This window comes from Sminthopsis crassicaudata, chromosome 3 (assembly GCF_048593235.1).
Source record: "Sminthopsis crassicaudata isolate SCR6 chromosome 3, ASM4859323v1, whole genome shotgun sequence".
Classification (NCBI taxonomy): Eukaryota; Metazoa; Chordata; class Mammalia; order Dasyuromorphia; family Dasyuridae; genus Sminthopsis; species Sminthopsis crassicaudata.
The window spans coordinates 91,245,395-91,265,226 of NC_133619.1; the positions used below are offsets into that span (position 1 = coordinate 91,245,395).

Genomic DNA, 19,832 nt, shown 5'->3' on the forward strand with positions numbered 1-19,832 from the left:
GATTGTAGAGGGAAATAGTGGGATGGGAGAATGGAAGGCTTTTCATTAGAAATCTGTGTAAGGAAAAGGAACAAATGGTGAAATTCTACAGAAGAAAAAAAAATGTTGAGGGCAGAAGTCTGATTCCTAGAGGGAAAATATCTTTGGGTGGGGAAGGAGTCATTAAGAACAGAGGTGTGGAGGGTTTAATAAAATAGGTCATTCAAGGGAGCTGGCATAGAAAGTTAAAATGGAACATTGCTAAAAGTCTTGGCTAGGATAAGCGGGTACATTGGGAATTGCTGGGATGGGAAGGGAAGGTCATTCAAAGATGATGGGGGAATTGAAAGACTATGGGATAGAGGCATTGAATTCTTGGAAGTAGGGAAGGCCCTTTAAATATAACAAAGAGAAGGGGAAAGAAGAAGCACTGTCTAAGGTGGGGAGGAAAAAGACAAGATATGGAGGGGGAAGAAAAAGAGAAAGAAGGAGGAGGAGGCGGCAGAAGAAAGAGAAGTAGCTCATATGTTCCACTTTTAACAAGATTGGGTTGTAAGTTTCATCCTTGCCTTATTATTTCATGAATAACTGTCATTATTTAAAGTTTATGAATTTTATCTTCCCTCCTCCCCAATGAACTCTGAGCCATTTTCAAAAGATAATGTTCTATTTAAGAAGACAAAATAGCTTCTTTGTGCATTGGAAAGTAAACAGCTTTTGAAAAAGTCATAAGCACCACAGGATACCAATCTTATACCATAAATATCTGTCATGTGACCACTCTCAATTGCACAGTACTTTATATTTAGATTTCAATGATATTCCAGGTCCAGAAAGAGAGGCTCAGCATGATAGTTGGCAAAATTCAATTCAAGAAAAGATGAACTTTGTTTAAACTTTTGGAAAATATTTCCAATTACTATAGTCTGATTTCCTATTGAATAGGCAGATGATAGATAGATAGATAGATAGATAGATAGATAGATAGATAGATAGATAGATATAGATGATAAAATGATAGCAATGAAAGAAAAAATAGAGTATGGCATGGTGGAGTGGGAAGAGCAGCATTCTAGGTATCAGAAGACCCTGATTCTCATATTTCATAGCATCATGATATAGAGAAGTCATATATAATCTCTATGTCTTAGGTTTCTCATCTGTAAAGGGAAGATAATTTTACTTACACTACCAATTTTTTTTAGGACTGTCACAGGTAAAGTTCTTTAGAAACCCAAAGTACTTAAGAAAAATAAAATAATAAACACTTGATAAATTTTTTCTTTAGTTTGTACTACAAGCAGAAAAATGCATGGTATTTCTCTTGAGGATTTTAGAGTAGAGTGAAAGAATAGAGTGTCAACTTAAGATAAATATAATGCATTATTATTGTACTTAAAATCATATCAATATTTGTGTGTTTTTTTTTTTCTGAGTTTCAGTAGTCACTTTAGCAGTATAGTATGTACTTTGCGGATTATATTACCTCTTTTAAGTCATGCAGTTTTATTTGGGAAAGAATGCAGAGCAAATAAATGAATGAAAACATTTTGTCTATTTGTGCCAGGTAAAATACTAAATGCTTGGGATGGAAATTAAAAATAGATATTGTTATATGAGAACAGTCCTTTCCTTTAAGAGACTTAATGTTAAGGAGATAAATTGCATATGGAGAGCAGTGGCCAAGAGAAGAAAGTTTTATTCTGGTAAGTAACCACTATCATAAGTTAATAAGTAGGACAATATTGACATGATATTTCTAAAAACAATGGGAGGGTTGGTTGATGATTGTGTCCAAAGAAATAGGTGGAGAATTGGTCTGGGAAGGGGAGATGACTAAATTGAATAGCTGTGTGGGATGTGGATTTCCATTTCTCTGAGGTTGGCTAAATGTTCTGAATGTACACTGAACTGAATCACAACAATGAGGACACATCATCCCAGAACAAAAGTTTCAAAACTAAGTAAATTAATTGCATGTGAACCGATAGCATAGTTTCTAGAAATATGGATACTGGATTGCATAGAATCTATTAATAATAATAATAATACTTAATTAGCATGAAAGAATTGAAAAACAAGTGTCATGAAGTAGTCAATAAATCTGAGAATGAATCAATGATCCTTGGTGATTATTGCTTAAATATTAGAAGCAAAATGCTTGAATTTTGTTTTGATAGAATCACAAAAGCCCCGAGATGAATATTATAGAAGATTTCAGAACCAGAAGTTCATAGATCTCTAGAAAAAATTCTATAATAGAGCTTCTTAAACTTTTTGAATCATATAGCTCCTTGGCAGTCTGGTGATACCTATGAACATCATTCAGAATAATGTTTTATATATGTAAATTAAATTATTATAATGGAAACCAACTATATTGAAATATGATTGTCAAAGTATGAGACAAACAAAAAGTTCATTATTCAAGATTTAAAATCTCTATGGTGGAAAGAAACTGAGATATCATGTTTTACAATCTTTTCATTTTAGAAATAAAGAAGCTTCAATTCAGGGAATATAAATGACTTGCCAAGAATCATGCTGCTAGGATGTGTCAGAGACTGAATTTCAATACATACCTTCCTGGCCTCATACCAACTCTCTTTCTCTTATACTACATAAGTAGGAGAGCTAGGTTTTGAACCCATTATTTCTGCCTTTCAATTTAATGTTCTTTCCCCTATACCATGATTCAGACCATAGGTTGTTAAATATGAATTTATTGTTAGGGTTTTGAATGAGGACTCAGTATGATACTGATGGAGCAGAGGTACTTTCTAAGTTGATGATTTCATTTTTAAGATCTTGAATATATCAAAATGCAAGCACATATTTGGGGCAGTTTACAGTATTTCTTCCTGTTCTTTATTTGCTTTAATCCATCGAAATGAGAGAGACAGAGAGAAGAGAGAGTGATGAGAGAAGAAGAGAGATGAGAGAAGAAGAGAGACAGAAGAGAAATAAGAGACAGATCCAAAGAAAGAAAGAGAAATAGAGAGAGAGGAGAGAGAGAAATCAACAAACAAGCTTGGTGACAGAGGCAGTGACAGAGAGAGAAAGATATGAAAGATAGGTATTATAAGAGACAGACAGAAACAGAGGGCAAAAGACAGAGAAATAAAGTTGTAGGAGGAAGTGATAAAGACTATGAACACGAGAAGGATGAAATATAAAAGAAATCATATGAACATGGTATCTCAGAGTTGTTTTAATTTGCATTCCTCTGATTAGTAATGACTTGGAGCATCTTTTCATATGACTAGAAATAGTTTCAATTTCTTCATCTGAGAATTGTCTGTTCATATCCTTTGACCATTTATCAATCGGAAAATGGCTTGATTATAAATTAGAGTCAATTCCCTATATATTTTAGAAATGAGGCCTTTATTGGAACCTTTGACTGTAAAAATGTTTTCCCAGGTTATTGTTTCCCTTCTAATCTTATCTGCATTAGTTTTGTTTGTACAAAATCTTTTCAATTTGATATAATCAAAGTTTTCTACTTTGTGATCAATAATGATCTCTAATCCTTCTTTGGACATAAATTCATTCTTCTTCCACAGGTCTGAGATTTAAACTATCCCTTGTTCCTCTAATTTGTTTATAATCGCATTCTTTATTTCTAGGTCATGAACCCATTTTGACCTGAATTTGGTGTATGGTGTTAAGTGTGGGTCAATGCCTAGTTTCTGCCATATTAATTTCCAATTTTCCCAGTTTTGTCAAACATTGAGTTCTTATCCCAAAGGCTGGGGTCCTTGGGTTTGTCGAACACTAGGTTATTAGAGTTATTGATTATTTTGTCCTTTGGACCTAACCTATCCCATTGATCAACTAGTCTTTTTCTTAACCAATACCAAATGGTTTTGGTAACTGCTGCTTTATAATATAATTTTACATTTGGTACACCTAGGTCACCTTCATTTGATTTTTTTTTTCATTAGTTCCCTTGAAATTCTTGACCTTTTGTCAACAGAAAAATCTGAACTCAAATTTTTCTTAATTCTAAATACAGAATCATTCCTTTTTTGCCTAGCAACTCATACATATTATTGCCATTCCTGTTCTATTGCTTTGTGCCTATGCCATGATAATAACCACAAAGGTAGGCATTTTATCTATCATTTAATGATTTGTCAGTTATACTACCTCCCCTCCTCCTTAATTGTGTACATATATCAAGAGAGTGCCTCACTTATAAACATAGAAGATTAAGTCTCATAACTTAATTAGCCCAGTATTTTACAAGCTTAGCTGATTTTGCCCTACTATCATATTCATTTGCCAAGTGTGTCCCCATTAATAGTTTCAAGCACTTTTTTGTATTTGTTTTGTTTATTTTTTCTGATGCCAAGTGACAAATAGATCTGGGCTTCATGTTATAATCCACATCTATTTTTGCAGTTCTGAAATTGTATGATAAGAATTTTTCATCATAATATATTTTTGTCATTTTCATTTGCTTCTAAAAACCTGTTGTACAACAACAAAATCCGGTTCTGCACGTATATATTGTACCTAGGATATACTATAAGATATTTAATATTTATGGGAATGCCTGCCATCTAGGGGAGGGGGTGGAGGGAAGGAGGGAAAAATTCGGAACAGAAGGGAGTACAAGGGATAATGTTGTAAAAAAAAAAAATTACCTATGTATATGTACTGTCAAAAAATGTTATAGTTATAAAATTAATTAAAAAAGAAATAAAGAAATAAAGAAAAAAGAAAAAAAAAGAAAAATCTGTTGTAGTTATGGCAGCCTAATGATCTGTATTTTTCAGAGCTAACAAGGTGCCTCTTCATTTTCCTATTGAAAAGTTGAAGAATATGTGTGTGTGTGTGTGTGTGTTTGTGTGTGAAGTTTTAGAATGGGCACTTGTTTATAAGCTTTGAGGATTTCAGAGATATTACTATAAGGGTAAATTTATGGGATGGGCTCAGGGCACTTAGCTATGTGAATTAATTCTGAGTCTCTAACCTTGTGATGTGATAGGCAAAGCCCTACTGGAGTGCTGTAATTCTCATGCTCTACAGGAGGCCTGGTGTTATCCAATTCCCAGTGGTACTCAAGTGAATTGATGAAATGACCAGGAAAGTCTAATTAAAGCTGCTCAGCTCAAATGTATTGATGTATTACATCTATTATGGCTTGGTTCAATAGGTCTACCCTGTGAATGCTGCCACGAGCCTGTAAAGCAAACTAAACAGACGGAATAAATAATGCTGAAAGGAAAAGAATTGCCAACAGAATCAAAGCAGTAGACCAAAAAATGCATTCAGTTGACCTGTGAACTTTTTATCATGTAATCCTCTAAAAATTACATTAATCTTTGTTATCATTATAACTTCAATACATGCAGATGCAAAATTATAGGATACAGAAAAATAGTCAATCTGTTACTATATTAAGAAGCTCACATTTCATTAAACACTTGTGGAATTTTCATTTATATTGTTTTTTTAAATTTATTTTTATCTTCTCAAAGTGGGAGGATTGGAAGGGAGAATTGATTATTCAGAATTAAAAAGAAAAATAAAAATGTCAAAAATATTTTACTGTGATTATGAACTATGTAACAAAGTAAAATTTTAAAAATGATTTAAATGAAAATTTTACAAGTGTTTAATGAAATGTGTTTCTTAATATAGTAACAGATTGACTATTTTTCTATATCCTATAATTTTTCATCTTTTGTTTTTTTTATTTTGCATTAAAATTACATTAAATATATTTTCATACAAGCATGTTGCAAAAGAAAACATTCAAAAAATAAGGAAAAAGAATAAAGTTTTATTTTTTAATGTATTCTTCAAAGTTGTACATGTTTAACTTATATTGTTGTCTAGGGCAGAAGGAGAGGGGAAAAGGGAGAAAAATTTAGAACACAAGGTTTTGCAGGCATGAATGTTGAAACTAACGTTGCATGTATTTGGAAAAGTCAAACACTATTTAAAAAAAAAGAATCTTTAAGAGGCAGAGAGAGAGGTGGTGCAGTGGATAGAGCCCCAACCCTGAAGTAGGGAGGACCTGAGTTCAAATTTGGTCTCAGACCCTGGGAAAATCACTTAACCCCTATTGTCTCATTAAAAAACAAAACAAAACAAAACAAAAACAAATACAAAACAACCCTTCAATAAAGTATTTTTGAAGCTGCCTTCAGAATTCATCATTTCTCCACTGGATTTGGATAGTATTTTTAAATAATGACTTTTAAAAAAATATTTTGGATTGTTGTCTTGGTCAAAATAGTTATATCTTTTACAGTTGTATTATTATAATTACACTGTTTCCATTACTGTATACATTATTTTCCTGGCTCTTCTCACTTCACTTGGATTTTTCTAAACTAATCCTACTCATACTTTCTTATAGCACAATAGTATCTCATCACAATCATATGTACCACAACTTAGCCATTCACCAATTGATGGACATCCACTTTTTTTTTTTTTTTTTTTTTTTTTTTTTTTTGGTGGGTTAAGTGACTTGTTCAGGGTGTCACTAGTAGTTACTATCTAGTAAACGTCAAGTGTCTGAGACATAATTTGAACTCATGTCCTCCTAACCCCAGGCCCAAAGCTTTATTTATTGTGCCATATAGTTATCCCTTCCCTTTGTCTAATTCTTTGTCACCATTAAAATGGCTACTACAAATACTTTTGAGCAAATAAGTAGGTTTTCTCTTTTCTATGATCCATTTGGAATACAGACTTATTAGTGCTATTTTGGAGCTACAATTTGGACTATAATTTTATAGTCCTTTGAGTCTGATTCCAAATTGTAATCCCGAATGGTAAAATTAGTTCACGGATCCAACAACAATGCATTTTTCTCCTGTATTTATAATTTTCTTTTTTCTATAATATTAGTCAATCTAATATGAGTGAGGTAGTATCTCAGAGTTGTTTTAATTTGCATTTCTCTAACCAGTTATAATTTATAGATTTTTTGCTAATTATTGATAGTTTCAATTACTTCTGAAAACTGTCAGTTCATATCCTTTGATCACTTATCAATTAAGGAATGGTTCTTATCTATTTATATATTTATCTATCTATCTATTGTTCTATTTATTTATTTATAAATTTAACTTAGTTTGTATATGGGAAACAAGTCCTTTATCAGGGAAACTTCATACAATTTTTTTTCCTTCTAAATTTCACTATACATTTTGTGCAAAAGTTTGTTAATTTCATATAATCATTATTATGTATTTTACTTTCCTTAATCTTTACCTCTTGTTTGGCTATAAAGTTTCCTTTTTTCCATCAATCAGATAAATATATTTTCCCATGTTCTGCTATTTTGCTTATGATATCACCTCTTATTTCTAAAAGTATTTCCTCATTTTAATCCTATCTTGATATATGTTGTAAGGTATTGGTCTAGCCTATTTTCTACCAAAATGCTTCCCAGTTTACCTAGCAAATTTAGTCAAATATTAAAATTTTAGGGCAAAAGCTTGAATCTTTGGGTTAATTAAACACTACATAATTGTGATCATTTATTACTTTATGCATTCCACCAATGCATCATTCTATTTCTTGTTGAGATCAGATTGTTTTGATAATTATTACTTTATAATCTACTTTGAAATCTGGAACTTGTAGACCAGTTTCCTTCATTTTTCTCCAGTTCATTCACTTGATATTTTGACCTGTTTTATTATAGATTAATTTTGTTCCTATATTTCTAGCTTGATAAATTAGTTCTTTTGCAATTTGCTTGGCACGGAATAAGTAAATTAACTTCCTGTCATTTTTTATTTACATTGACATAATAAACCTCTAAGCAATTGTTATTGTTCCAATTGTTTAGCTTTGTCTATCAGTGTAAAAAAAAAGGATATTACATTCATGTTCATATAATTCTTAGGTTTGATTGGAAGGTAGATTTTTAACTATTTTAAATACTTAGTAGTTAAAATTTTTTGGTGGTTTGTTTCTTTGCTAATGTATATAAATATAGTCTCTAACTTTGTGGAAGTTGGTAATTGTTTTAACTAATTTTTGAGTTGATTTTCTAGGGTTGTCTAATTATACCATTATAACAAAATCAAGGAATTATTCTTTTGTTTCCTCATTGCCAATTTTTATTCCTTCAATTTGCTTTTATCATCTTATTGCTATAGCAATATTATGCTATTGCTATAATAAAATATTGAAATATAACACTCATAAAGGAAATCATAGCTTCATTCATGTTCTTATTAGGAAAACTTCAATTTTATATATATATAATTATATATATAATATTTGCTCTTGATTTTAAATAAATATTAATTATTTGTGAAGTTCGGACTAGCTCCCTGGAGGTCTCAGGATCAGCCAGAGTTAAGATAAGTAAAAGTCCTTGGTCTTTAGGGGGGAGAAATGAAGGAGATAGATGAAATGCCACAAGGCTCACCAAAGATGTATCCTGAATTCTGGAGTCCAAAGTCACCAACTTCTCTTCTCCTTGTCCTGCCCCAAAGTCACTCTCTAGCCCCTCTCTCACCCTGCCCTCTAATACTTATCTATGATTATCTTAACACCAAACATTCAGAAAACACCAAACAGTGAGAAGGGCCATTTATCCAAAACATATGCTAAGAGAATCATTGTCTCACATGGAATAGGTAATTAGCCTGAAGTGCTCAGTTGTCTGATTCAAGAACACCCTTTTCAGAGTTTCAGCCCTTTATAATTATTGTTTTAAGAAAGGATTTTTAGGTTTTTTTTTTAATAGAATTAGATATTGTTTATATTTTGTAAATTTCCTTTGATTTCACATAGACTGTCCTTTTTAAAAGCATCTAACTAAGCAATGTAACTTACATTTTCTTTAAATAAGTTTTTTTCCAAATATAATCAAAGATATTTTTAATATTTACCTTTGAAAATTTTTCAAATTTTTTCTCCTTCCCTTCCTTCCTCATCAACCCCTAGAGAGCAAATAAATCAATATAAGTGAAACATGAAATTTTCCACAAAATATATTCATATTCCTCAGATCAAAAGGGAAAAAATGAGAAAGGCAAAACAATAACAAGCAAAGAAATAAAAACACCACCAATAAAAGGTGAAAATATTTTTGATCTACATTCATTATTCATAGTTCTCTTTCTGGATCAAACTGGCTCTTTCTCTCATTAGTTTATTGGGATTGTCTTGAATCATTTCATTGTTGAAAAGACCCAAGTTGGCAAATTACATTTCATGAAGAGATAAAAAGGACCTATTACAATTGAAGGAAATAAGGGAATGGGGAGAGCACTGTATGAATCTTACTTTCATCAGATTTTGCTGAAAGAGAGAATATCAGATATATTTACCTTCACAGAGAAGCTTGTCTCATCCAATACCAGTAAACACCAGTGGCTAAAATCTTGATGTATTTGACATTTTAAAATCTAAAATTAAAGAAAAAACCCCAGAAAAGTAAGCTGATGATGCCATCAGTGCTTCAGCATTTCTAAACATATTTCTTTTTCTAAAATGGACTATTTATGTAATTTATTTCCTTTTCTATTAATCTGGACAATCTCTATATACTTATAAATATTCCTCCATTTCACTTAGATTATCAGATTTATTGATATATATAGTTGGGCAAAATAACTAGTAATTATTACTCTAATTTCCTTCTCATTGGTGGGTGTAGCTGATTCTGTCCATCACTGATCAATTGGATCTGAGTTAAATCTTCTCTTTATTGAAGATATCCACTTCCATCAGAATACATCCTCATACAGTATCTTTGTTGAAGTATATAATGATCTCCTGGTTCTGCTCATTTCACTCAGCATCAGTTCATGTAAGTCTCTCCAGGCCTTTCTGAAATCATCCTGCTGATCATTTCTTACAGAACAATAATATTCCATAATATTCATATACCATAATTTACCCCACCATTCCCCAATTGATGGGCATCCATTCATTTTCCAGTTTCTAGCACAGGAAATTATCAAAAGTTCCAAGGTGCAGAAAAGGCTTCATTGGCAAAGAAAAATAAGCTTTGAAGTTCAAACTACCAATAAAAGTTGACATAGTCACTATAAACACTTACACATAGTTGGATTAACTATGTACTTCATACATATATGTGTGGTTGTGTTAGTGTGTGTGCATGTAAAACACACACATATATATATATATGTGTGTGTGTGTGTGTGTGTGTGTGTGTATATATATATATATATATATATATCTTTTTACATAAATATCTAATATAACTTAATACATATTTCTTAATTTTTCTAATACATATATACTTACACACCACTCATGATTGTAAGGTAACCCTTTGTAAACCTTTAAGTATTGGATAAATGGCATCTTATCTTTGGAAATTCATACCAGGTTTTGAAGCAAAGAGTTGGATAATTTCTTTATTTTAAATCATATCCACGGTTTACAATTTGTTGGTATCTACCAACTGCCAAATTGTAAAACTGTCCATTGTTCTAATGAATTTGACTATTACTGGCAGGAAAAAAAAAAATGAATAAGCTATTGATCAACTCCCTAAAAAAATCTTCAGGGTCAGATGGATTTACATTTGAATTCTACCAAATATTCAAAGAATTATTAATTCCAGTGCTATGCAAACCAATTGAAAAATGAATATTTATGCAAAAATCTTAAACTATTAGCAAAGAGATTACATCAAGTCATCTCCAGGATAATATGCCATGAATAAGTAGGATTTATACCAGTAATGTAGGCCTGGTTCAATATTAGGAAAACTATGCATATTTGACTATATCAATAACCAAACTAACAAAAATCATATGATTATCTCAATAAATCCAGAAAAAAACTGACAAAATCCAATACCCATTCCTACTTAAAAAACTAGAAAGCATGGGAAAAAATAGTTTTCCTTAAAATAATCAGTAGCATAACTAGGTTTGTGACCAAAAATTATGAATAGCAACATTACCTATAATTTTGAACAAGAATAAAAACTGGACATTCAATGAGCTTGCAGATTTTCAGGACTTTCTATCAACCAAACCTGAATTTACAAGAAATGTTAACATATAAAAGCCAAAACAAAGATCAGAAAAAATTAAGGAATTAGATATGGACAAAATGTTTAGATATAGACAAATTATTCATGTTTCTTTTTTCCATGGGAAGTGTATAGTATGTGTTTAAGATTCACATCAATAATATGGTATCTTAAAAATAGATTGGTACAATTAAGGAAAAAATAATAATGTCATATAAATGAGGTATAGAGAGAATAGACACAGAGGCAATTGAGGGGGAAAAGGCATCATAGTTCTGAAAACCTACTTTCATCAGGAATGGGTTAAATAGGCAACACAACATATTTATGTATGTGTGTGTATATGTACACACACACATACATATATAATGAAGGGTAAAGCATCCTCCAAAATCTATAAAGAAATAAAGGGAAGGAAGGGTGGATGGGGAAGCAAAGGGTGAAGGAAGAAGATAAGGGACGGATACTTGGATGGGGGGAGGTTAAGTAATAGGAAGGCAACTTATGGAGCAAAATTTAATTAAAGAATAAGCAGGGATAGGAAAGATGTGTGTGTGGGGGTATATGTATGTATATATCTACATAAATATATCTTTATATTTAAGTGTAGCTTGTTTGGGGGTGAGGGAGGATGAAATGGGAAAAAGGAATAAAGAAAATAAGGTGCACAGCAGAAAAATATTGAAGAATTTACAAGGACGTAAAGATGGAAATTCATGAATGCAATTTCTTCTTTGCATATATACATATATACATATACATACACACACACACATATATAATATATTTTTTTTCTCAATCTGGTAATTCGTTGTTATCCTCCCTGATATGCTACTTGGTATATGGCAATATTCTCTTTTGCTTTACTTTATTTTGTTTTGTATTCCTTTTCTGTTTTGCTTTTTTTTTTCTTACTCTGTGTTTTCAAATAAAACAAATTAAAATATATCAACAATTTAACCTTATTGAATCCCTTATGCTTCCTTTTTTCATTTTACCCTTTTTATGTTTTTCTTGAGTTTTTGTATTTGATTGTAAAATTTTCTATTTCATTCATATTTTCATTAGGAATGCATGAAGTTTTTATGTTTTATTAAAAATTCATTTTTCCTTTGAAGTATTATACTTAATTTTTCTACAGACTTTGTTCTTGGTTGAAACCTTAGTATGCGGGCGGAGTCAAGATGGCGGAGAAGAAACACACTACTCAGTGAACATCCTCACTCCCTCACAACCAATTAGATAAATTAAGTCTCAAAATTAGCTCAGGACTGATAGATACCACAAGGACTGGAAGCACGACTTACCAGCTGAAGAGAATCTGGAGTTTCAACAGGAAAGGTCAGTTCTCAGGGGAGGAATAAGAAAGACCAGCACAGACGGTGGGGTAGGGGCACACTGCGCCCATTGCGCTGGGAGGGGCTCTGGGATCAGAGAAGCCACTGAGGTAAAGGAATCTGGCACAGGCTGTTAGCTCTTCTCTGCTAATTATTTAGCAGTTCAGAAGAGAAAGCCAAAATATTTTAAAACTCAGATTAGATTTCCCCCCCCCCCCCACCCTGGGGGTGACTCGGCAGAGAATCGGCACCAGGGGGTGTGGCCTCAGCTACCTCCTGAGAATAGTTAAGAGACTGACAAGTGGGTGGATACGGCCCAAGGCAACACACACTGCCTAGCTTAGCTGGAGGGAGTGGAACTCAGCTCCAGGAAGTCCCAGAGAAGCGGAACCTTTGAACTAGGGACCGTGGTTTCTGGCAGACACTTCCAGTTTGAGCGCAGGGGCTTCTCAAGTCACCTGCTGCAGACATCCACTCCCCACCCGGACACATAGGCTGAGCTTCTTGCTGTCTTCACTATTCTACGCCCTCAAAGCACAGCAGTGCTAATCACCTCTGAGGCGCTTCCAGGGAGGGGGTGGGGAACTCTCTCCCAGAGCTCTCTCTTAGCTCAGGCTCAGGAGCCGCTGCATCCATCCTGTCTGGGAGGAAGCTGGTAAAGAAGTAAATAATTTCCTACCCCAGGGACAGACCCCAAAACATTTTTTAAGTATGAGCAAAAAAGCTAGAAAAACTATAGATTCCTTCTATACAGAGAAAGAGCGGGTACCCAACCCCGAGGAAGTTAACAGCAAAGATTCAGAAGATAACAACCTAAAGGGGAACGATTCCTGCCCCCCATCACATAACTCTCTCCTAGAAGAAGCTCTTAAGAAATTGAGGGAGATCGAAGAAAAATGGGGCAAGGAAAGGGAAGTTATGATAGAGAGTAACAACGTCCTGAAATTGGAGTTGGAAAAAATAAAGAATTCACAGGAGATGCAGGGAAACAAAATTAGTGAATTAGAAAAGGTTAAAAAAACACAGGAAAGTAGGATTTCTGAATTGGAAAAGATAAAAAAGTCTCAAGAAAATAGAATTTCTGAATTGGAAAAAGAAAACAATTCTCAAAAAAAAAAAATTAGGGAAATGGAAAAAAATTCAATAGAGCAAAATAATTCATTTAAAAACGAAATTGGGCATTTACAAAAAGAACTAAAAACTGTGAAAGAAGAAAATAACTCCTTAAAAGTCAGGATGGAACAAATAGAAATGAATGATTCACAGAGAACCCAAGAATCAGTCAAACAAAACAAAAAAAAATGAGAAGCTGGAGAACAACGTCAAATACTTACTGGGAAAATCTATAGACCTGGAAAATAGATCTAGGAGAGATAATCTGCGGATCATTGGACTTCCAGAAAACTATGACCAAAAAAAGAGCCTAGATTCTATTTTACAGGAAATTATCAAAGAGAACTGTCCAGAGATAATAGAAACAGAAGGGAAAGTAGATGTGGAAAGAATTCATCGAACTCCTTCTGAAATAGACCCTAAAAAAAGAACACCACGGAATATTGTGGCTAAGCTGCAGAATTACCACACAAAGGAGAAAATCCTGCAAGCAGCTAGAAAAAAACAATTTAAATACCAAGGTGCCACAATAAGGGTCACCCAAGATCTGGCTGCCTCCACATTAAAAGATAGAAGGGCCTGGAACCTGATATTCCGTAAGGCAAAAGATCAAGGACTGCAACCAAGAATGAACTACCCAGCTAAGTTTAGCATCTTTTTCCACGGAAGAAGATGGTCATTCAATGAAACAGAGGAATTCTATATGTTTCTAAGAAAAAAAACAGACTTAAACAAAAAATTTGATCTACATCCACAAGACTGAAGAGAAACAGAAAAAGGTACACAGAACCCTTGAGAACTGTAACTCTGTTGTGGGTATATAAAAAATACTCAAGGATAATTTGATTTTACTGATATAAAAGAAAAAAAGGGGGGTGTAGTAAAGGGAAGGAGGTCGGTTCAGAAAAAGGGGAAGGAGTGATAAAAAGAGGGAAACTACATCCCAGGAAGAGACATAGAAAATACACCATATCTGAGGGAACTTAGTGAGGGGGAGAATCATTGTGTGAATCTTACTCTCATCAGAAGAGGCTCAAAGAGTAAATAATTAACATATTTGTTTTTCAGAGAATTTTCTCTCACCTCATTAAAAGGGGGGAGAGGAAAAAGGAAAAGGAAAAGGGGAATAAGTGAAGGGACTTGGAGGGAGGGGGGAGGGATCCTAAAAAAAAAAAAAAAAAAAAAAAAAGAGGGAGGGTTGCGCGTCACAAGGGGGGTCTGTAAATTAAATATCGGGGAGGGGGATCAGGGGGGTCAAGGGAAAAAAGCATAATCTGGGGATAATACGATGGCAGGAAATACAGAATTAGTAATTTTAACTGTAAATGTAAATGGGATGAACGATCCCATCAAACGGAGACGGATAGTAGATTGGATCAAAAAGCAGAACCCTACAATATGTTGCCTACAGGAAACACACTTAAAGCAGGGAGATACATACAGTGTAAAGGTAAAAGGTTGGAACAGAGCCTATTATGCTTCAGGTAAAGCCAAAAAAGCAGGGGTAGCTATCCTTATCTCAGATCAAGCAAAAGCAGAAGTAGATCTCGTTAAAAAAGATAAGGAAGGAAACTATATCCTGCTGAAAGGTAGCATAAATAATGAAGCCATATCAATACTAAACATATATGCACCAAGTGGTATAGCATCTAACTTTCTAAAGGAAAAGTTAAGAGAACTGCAAGAAGAAATAGACAGTAAAACTATAATAGTGGGAGATCTCAACCTTGCACTCTCAGATTTAGACAAATCAAACCACAAAACAAACAAGAAAGAAATTAAAAAAGTAAATAGAACATTAGAAAAACTAGGTATGATAGACCTTTGGAGAAAACTGAATGGCAATAGGAAGGAATATACTTTCTTCTCAGCAGTTCATGGATCCTATACAAAAATTGACCATATACTAGGACATAAAGATCTCAAAATTAAATGTAGGAAGGCAGAAATAATAAATGCCTTCTTCTCAGATCACAATGCAATAAAAGCTACTTTCAGTAAAAAGTTAGGGGTAAATAGACCAAAAAGTAATTGGAAACTGAATAATCTCATCTTAAAGAATGACTGGGTGAAAGAGCAAATTATAGAAACAATTAACAATTTCACCCAAGATAATGATAATGATGAGACATCATATCAAAATCTTTGGGATGCAGCTAAAGCGGTAATAAGGGGAAATTTTATATCTTTAGAGGCTTATTTGAAGAAAATTGAGAAAGAGAAGATTAACGAATTGGGCTTACAACTTAAAAGGCTAGAAAAAGACCAAATTATAAACCCCCAACCAAAAATTAAACTCGAAATACAAAAATTAAAAGGAGAAATCAATAAAATTGAAAGTAAAAAAACTATTGAATTAATAAATAAAACCAAGAGTTGGTTTTATGAAAAAGCCAATAAAATAAATAAACCTTTGGTAAATTTGATCAAAAAAAAGAAAGAGGAAAATCAAATTGATAGTCTTACAAATGAAAAGGGGGATCTTTCCACCAATGAAGAGGAAATTAGAGAAATAATAAGGAGTTACTTTGCCCAACTTTATGCCAATAAATTTGATAACTTAAGTGAAATGGATGACTTCCTCCAAAAATATAGGCTCCCTAGATTAACAGAGGAGGAGATAAATTGCTTAAATAGTCCCATTTCAGAAAAAGAAATAGAACAAGCTATTAATCAACTCCCCAGGAAAAAATCCCCAGGGCCAGATGGATTCACATGTGAATTCTACCAAACATTTAAAGAACAATTAGCCCCAATGTTATATAAATTATTTGAAAAAATAGGGGATGAAGGAGTCCTACCAAATTCCTTTTATGACACAGACATGGTACTGATACCTAAACCTGGTAGATCGAAAACTGAGAAAGAAAATTATAGACCAATCTCCTTAATGAATATTGATTCTAAAATCTTAAATAAGATATTAGCAAAAAGACTTCAGAAAATCATCTCCAAGATAATACACTATGATCAAGTAGGATTTATTCCAGGAATGCAGGGCTGGTTTAATATTAGGAAAACTATTAATATAATTGACCATATTAATAATCAAATTAATAAGAACCATATGATCATCTCAATAGATGCAGAAAAAGCATTTGACAAAATCCAACATCCATTCCTACTAAAAACTCTTGAGAGTATAGGAATAAATGGATTATTCCTTAGAATAATCAGGAGTATATATTTAAGACCGTCAGTAAGCATAATATGCAATAGAAATAAACTGCAACCTTTCCCAGTAAGATCAGGAGTGAAACAAGGTTGCCCACTATCACCATTACTATTCAGTATAGTACTAGAAACGCTAGCCTCGGCAATAAGAGCCGAGAAAGAGATTCAAGGAATTAGAGTAGGAAATGAGGAAATTAAACTATCACTTTTTGCAGATGACATGATGGTATACTTAGAGAACCCCAAAGACTCTGCTAAAAAGCTACTAGAAATAATTCAAAATTTCAGCAAAGTGGCAGGATACAAAATAAATCCACATAAATCCTCGGCATTTTTATATATCACTAACAAAATGCAACAGCAAGAGATACAAAGAGAAATTCCATTCCAAACAAATGTTGAGAGTATAAAATATTTGGGAATCCATCTACCAAAGAAAAGTCAGGAATTATATGAGAAAAATTACAAAACACTTGCCACAAAAATAAAATCAGATTTAAATAATTGGAAAGACATTCAGTGCTCTTGGATAGGCCGAGCGAATATAATAAAGATGACAATACTCCCCAAACTAATCTATTTATTTAGTGCTATACCAATCAGACTCCCAAGAAACTATTTTAATGACCTAGAAAAAATAACAACAAAATTCATATGGAAGAATAAAAGGTCAAGAATTGCAAGGGAACTAATGAAAAAAAACTCAGAGGAAGGTGGTCTAAGTGTACCTGATCTAAAGCTATATTATATAGCAGCAGTCACCAAAACCATTTGGTATTGGCTAAGAAATAGACCGGTAGATCAGTGGAACAGATTAGATACAAAGGACAAAAAAGGGTACATCTATAGCAATCTAATCTTTGACAAACCCAAAGATTCCAACATTAGGGATAAAAATTCATTATTCGGAAAAAACTGTTGGGAAAACTGGAAATTAGTATGGCAGAAATTAGATATGGATCCACACTTAACACCATATACCAAGATAAGATCAAAATGGGTCCATGATTTAGGCATAAAGAGGGAGATAATAAATAGATTAGAGGAACAGAGGATAATCTACCTCTCAGACTTGTGGAGGAGGAAGGAATTTATGACCAGAGGAGAACTAGAGATCATTATTGATCACAAAATAGAAGATTTTGATTACATCAAACTAAAAAGTTTCTGTACAAATAATACTAATGCAAACAAGATTAGAAGGGAAGTAACAAATTGGGAAAATATTTTTAAAAACAAAGGTTCTGACAAAGGTCTCATTTCCAAAATATATAGAGAACTGACCATAATTTATAAGAAGCCAAACCATTCTCCAATTGATAAATGGTCAAAGGATATGAACAGACAATTCTCAGAGGAAGAAATTGAAACTATATCCACTCACATGAAAGAGTGTTCCAAATCACTACTGATCAGAGAAATGCAAATTAAGACCACTCTGAGATACCACTACACACCTGTCAGATTGGCTAAGATGACAGGAACAAATAATGACAAATGTTGGAGGGGATGTGGGGAAATTGGGACACTAATACATTGCTGGTGGAGTTGTGAAAGAATCCAGCCATTCTGGAGAGCAATCTGGAATTATGCCCAAAAAGTTATCAAACTGTGCATACCCTTTGACCCAGCAGCGCTACTACTGGGATTATATCCCAAAGAAATACTAAAGAGCGGAAAGAGACATATATGTTCCAAAATGTTTGTGGCAGCTCTTTTTGTTGTAGCTAGAAACTGGAAGATGAATGGATGTCCATCAGTTGGAGAATGGTTGGGTAAATTGTGGTATATGAAAGTTATGGAATATTATTGCTCAGTAAGAAATGACCAGCAGGAGGAATACAGAGAGAGTTGGAGAGACTTAAATCAACTGATGCTGAGTGAAATGAGCAGAACCAGAAGATCACTGTATACTTCAACAACGATACTGTATGAGGATGTATTCTGATGGAAGTGGAAATCTTCAACATAAAGAAGATCCAACTCACTTCCAGTTGATCAATGATGGACAGAGGTAGCTACACCCAGAGAAGAAACACTGGGAGGGGAATGTAAATTGTTAGCACTAATATCTGTCTGCCCAGGTTGCATGTACCTTCGTATTCTAATGTTTATTGTGCAACAAGAAAATGATATTCACACACATGTATTGTACTTAGACTATATTGTAACACATGTAAAATGTATGGTATTGCCTGTCGTCGGGGGGAGGGAATAAGGGAGGGGGGGTAATTTGGAAAAATGAATACAAGGGATAATATTATAAAATATATATATATATATATATAATAAAAAAAATTAAAAAAAAAAAAACTGGAAATTAAAAAAAAAAAAAAAAAAAAAAAGAAACCTTAGTATGCTTGCTTTCTTGAATATCATATTACAAATCATTCATTCTTTAAATATGATAGCTGCTAAATATCTTTAATGTGGCTTCACACTATTTAAGAGTTTGTTTCCTTGCTGCTTGAATTACTTTGTCTTTGACCTTGGAGTTTAGGAATATGGGTATAACATTCATATAAATTCTCATTTTGAGATATCTTAGAGTTGGTGAAAAGTGATTTTTTTGGTTTCTTTTTTATCTTGTGGTTCTAGTTTATCAGGGCAATTTTCCTTGATAATTTCTTTAAAATATGATATATGGGATCTTTAAAAAATGATGACTTTCAAAAAGGGGACTATTCCTCAGATCTTCCATTTGTTCTTGCTTTAAAGGTTCCCCTCAACCATTTACCTACGACCCAGAAAGGGTTATAGGCAATGGAGATGTCAAATGGTTGCTCCTATAGGTTTCTACTCACTCTTGACAGAAAGCAATTTTTTATATCCTTTAACTATGACCCAGAATGGGTATAGGGTATAGAACTGAAAAACAATGTATGATTCTGCATCCATCATTAACACTGTAATCTCTTCCAAAGTGGTTAGAAGATCACTTATTATCTCTGTAGTGAGGGCTCCCAAAGCTTCTGTCTTTATCGCCTAGTTCTATTACTGGTATTTCATTCACTTGGGTTCCAGGCCAAGCTCCTCCCTCATATATCTGTATTTCTGCCTTCTTATTTTTCTTGGACTGAAAGAATATTTTCCTCTGAGTTCTTATTGACTCTACCACTCCAAATTTCTATTCTAGATATTATTTTTTAGTTGTTTAGAGGAAACTGTTGGGAGAGCTTGTCTTTCTCTGCTTTGCCTTCTTGACTAGAAAATTCTGAATTTTTATAGCC

The 19,832-nt window shown here is 33.2% G+C and overlaps 1 long non-coding RNA gene across 1 annotated transcript in view; it reads left to right on the forward strand.

Annotated features, from left to right (window-relative positions):
• The first annotated feature begins 4,039 nt into the window (after positions 1–4,039).
• The window catches only part of LOC141564875 (uncharacterized), a 116,373-nt gene continuing 100,580 nt past the window's right edge, over positions 4,040–19,832 (forward strand). The window contains exon 1 of the long non-coding RNA XR_012488772.1: positions 4,040–4,087. This is a non-coding gene — a long non-coding RNA (uncharacterized LOC141564875). The remainder of the gene's footprint in view (positions 4,088–19,832) is intronic.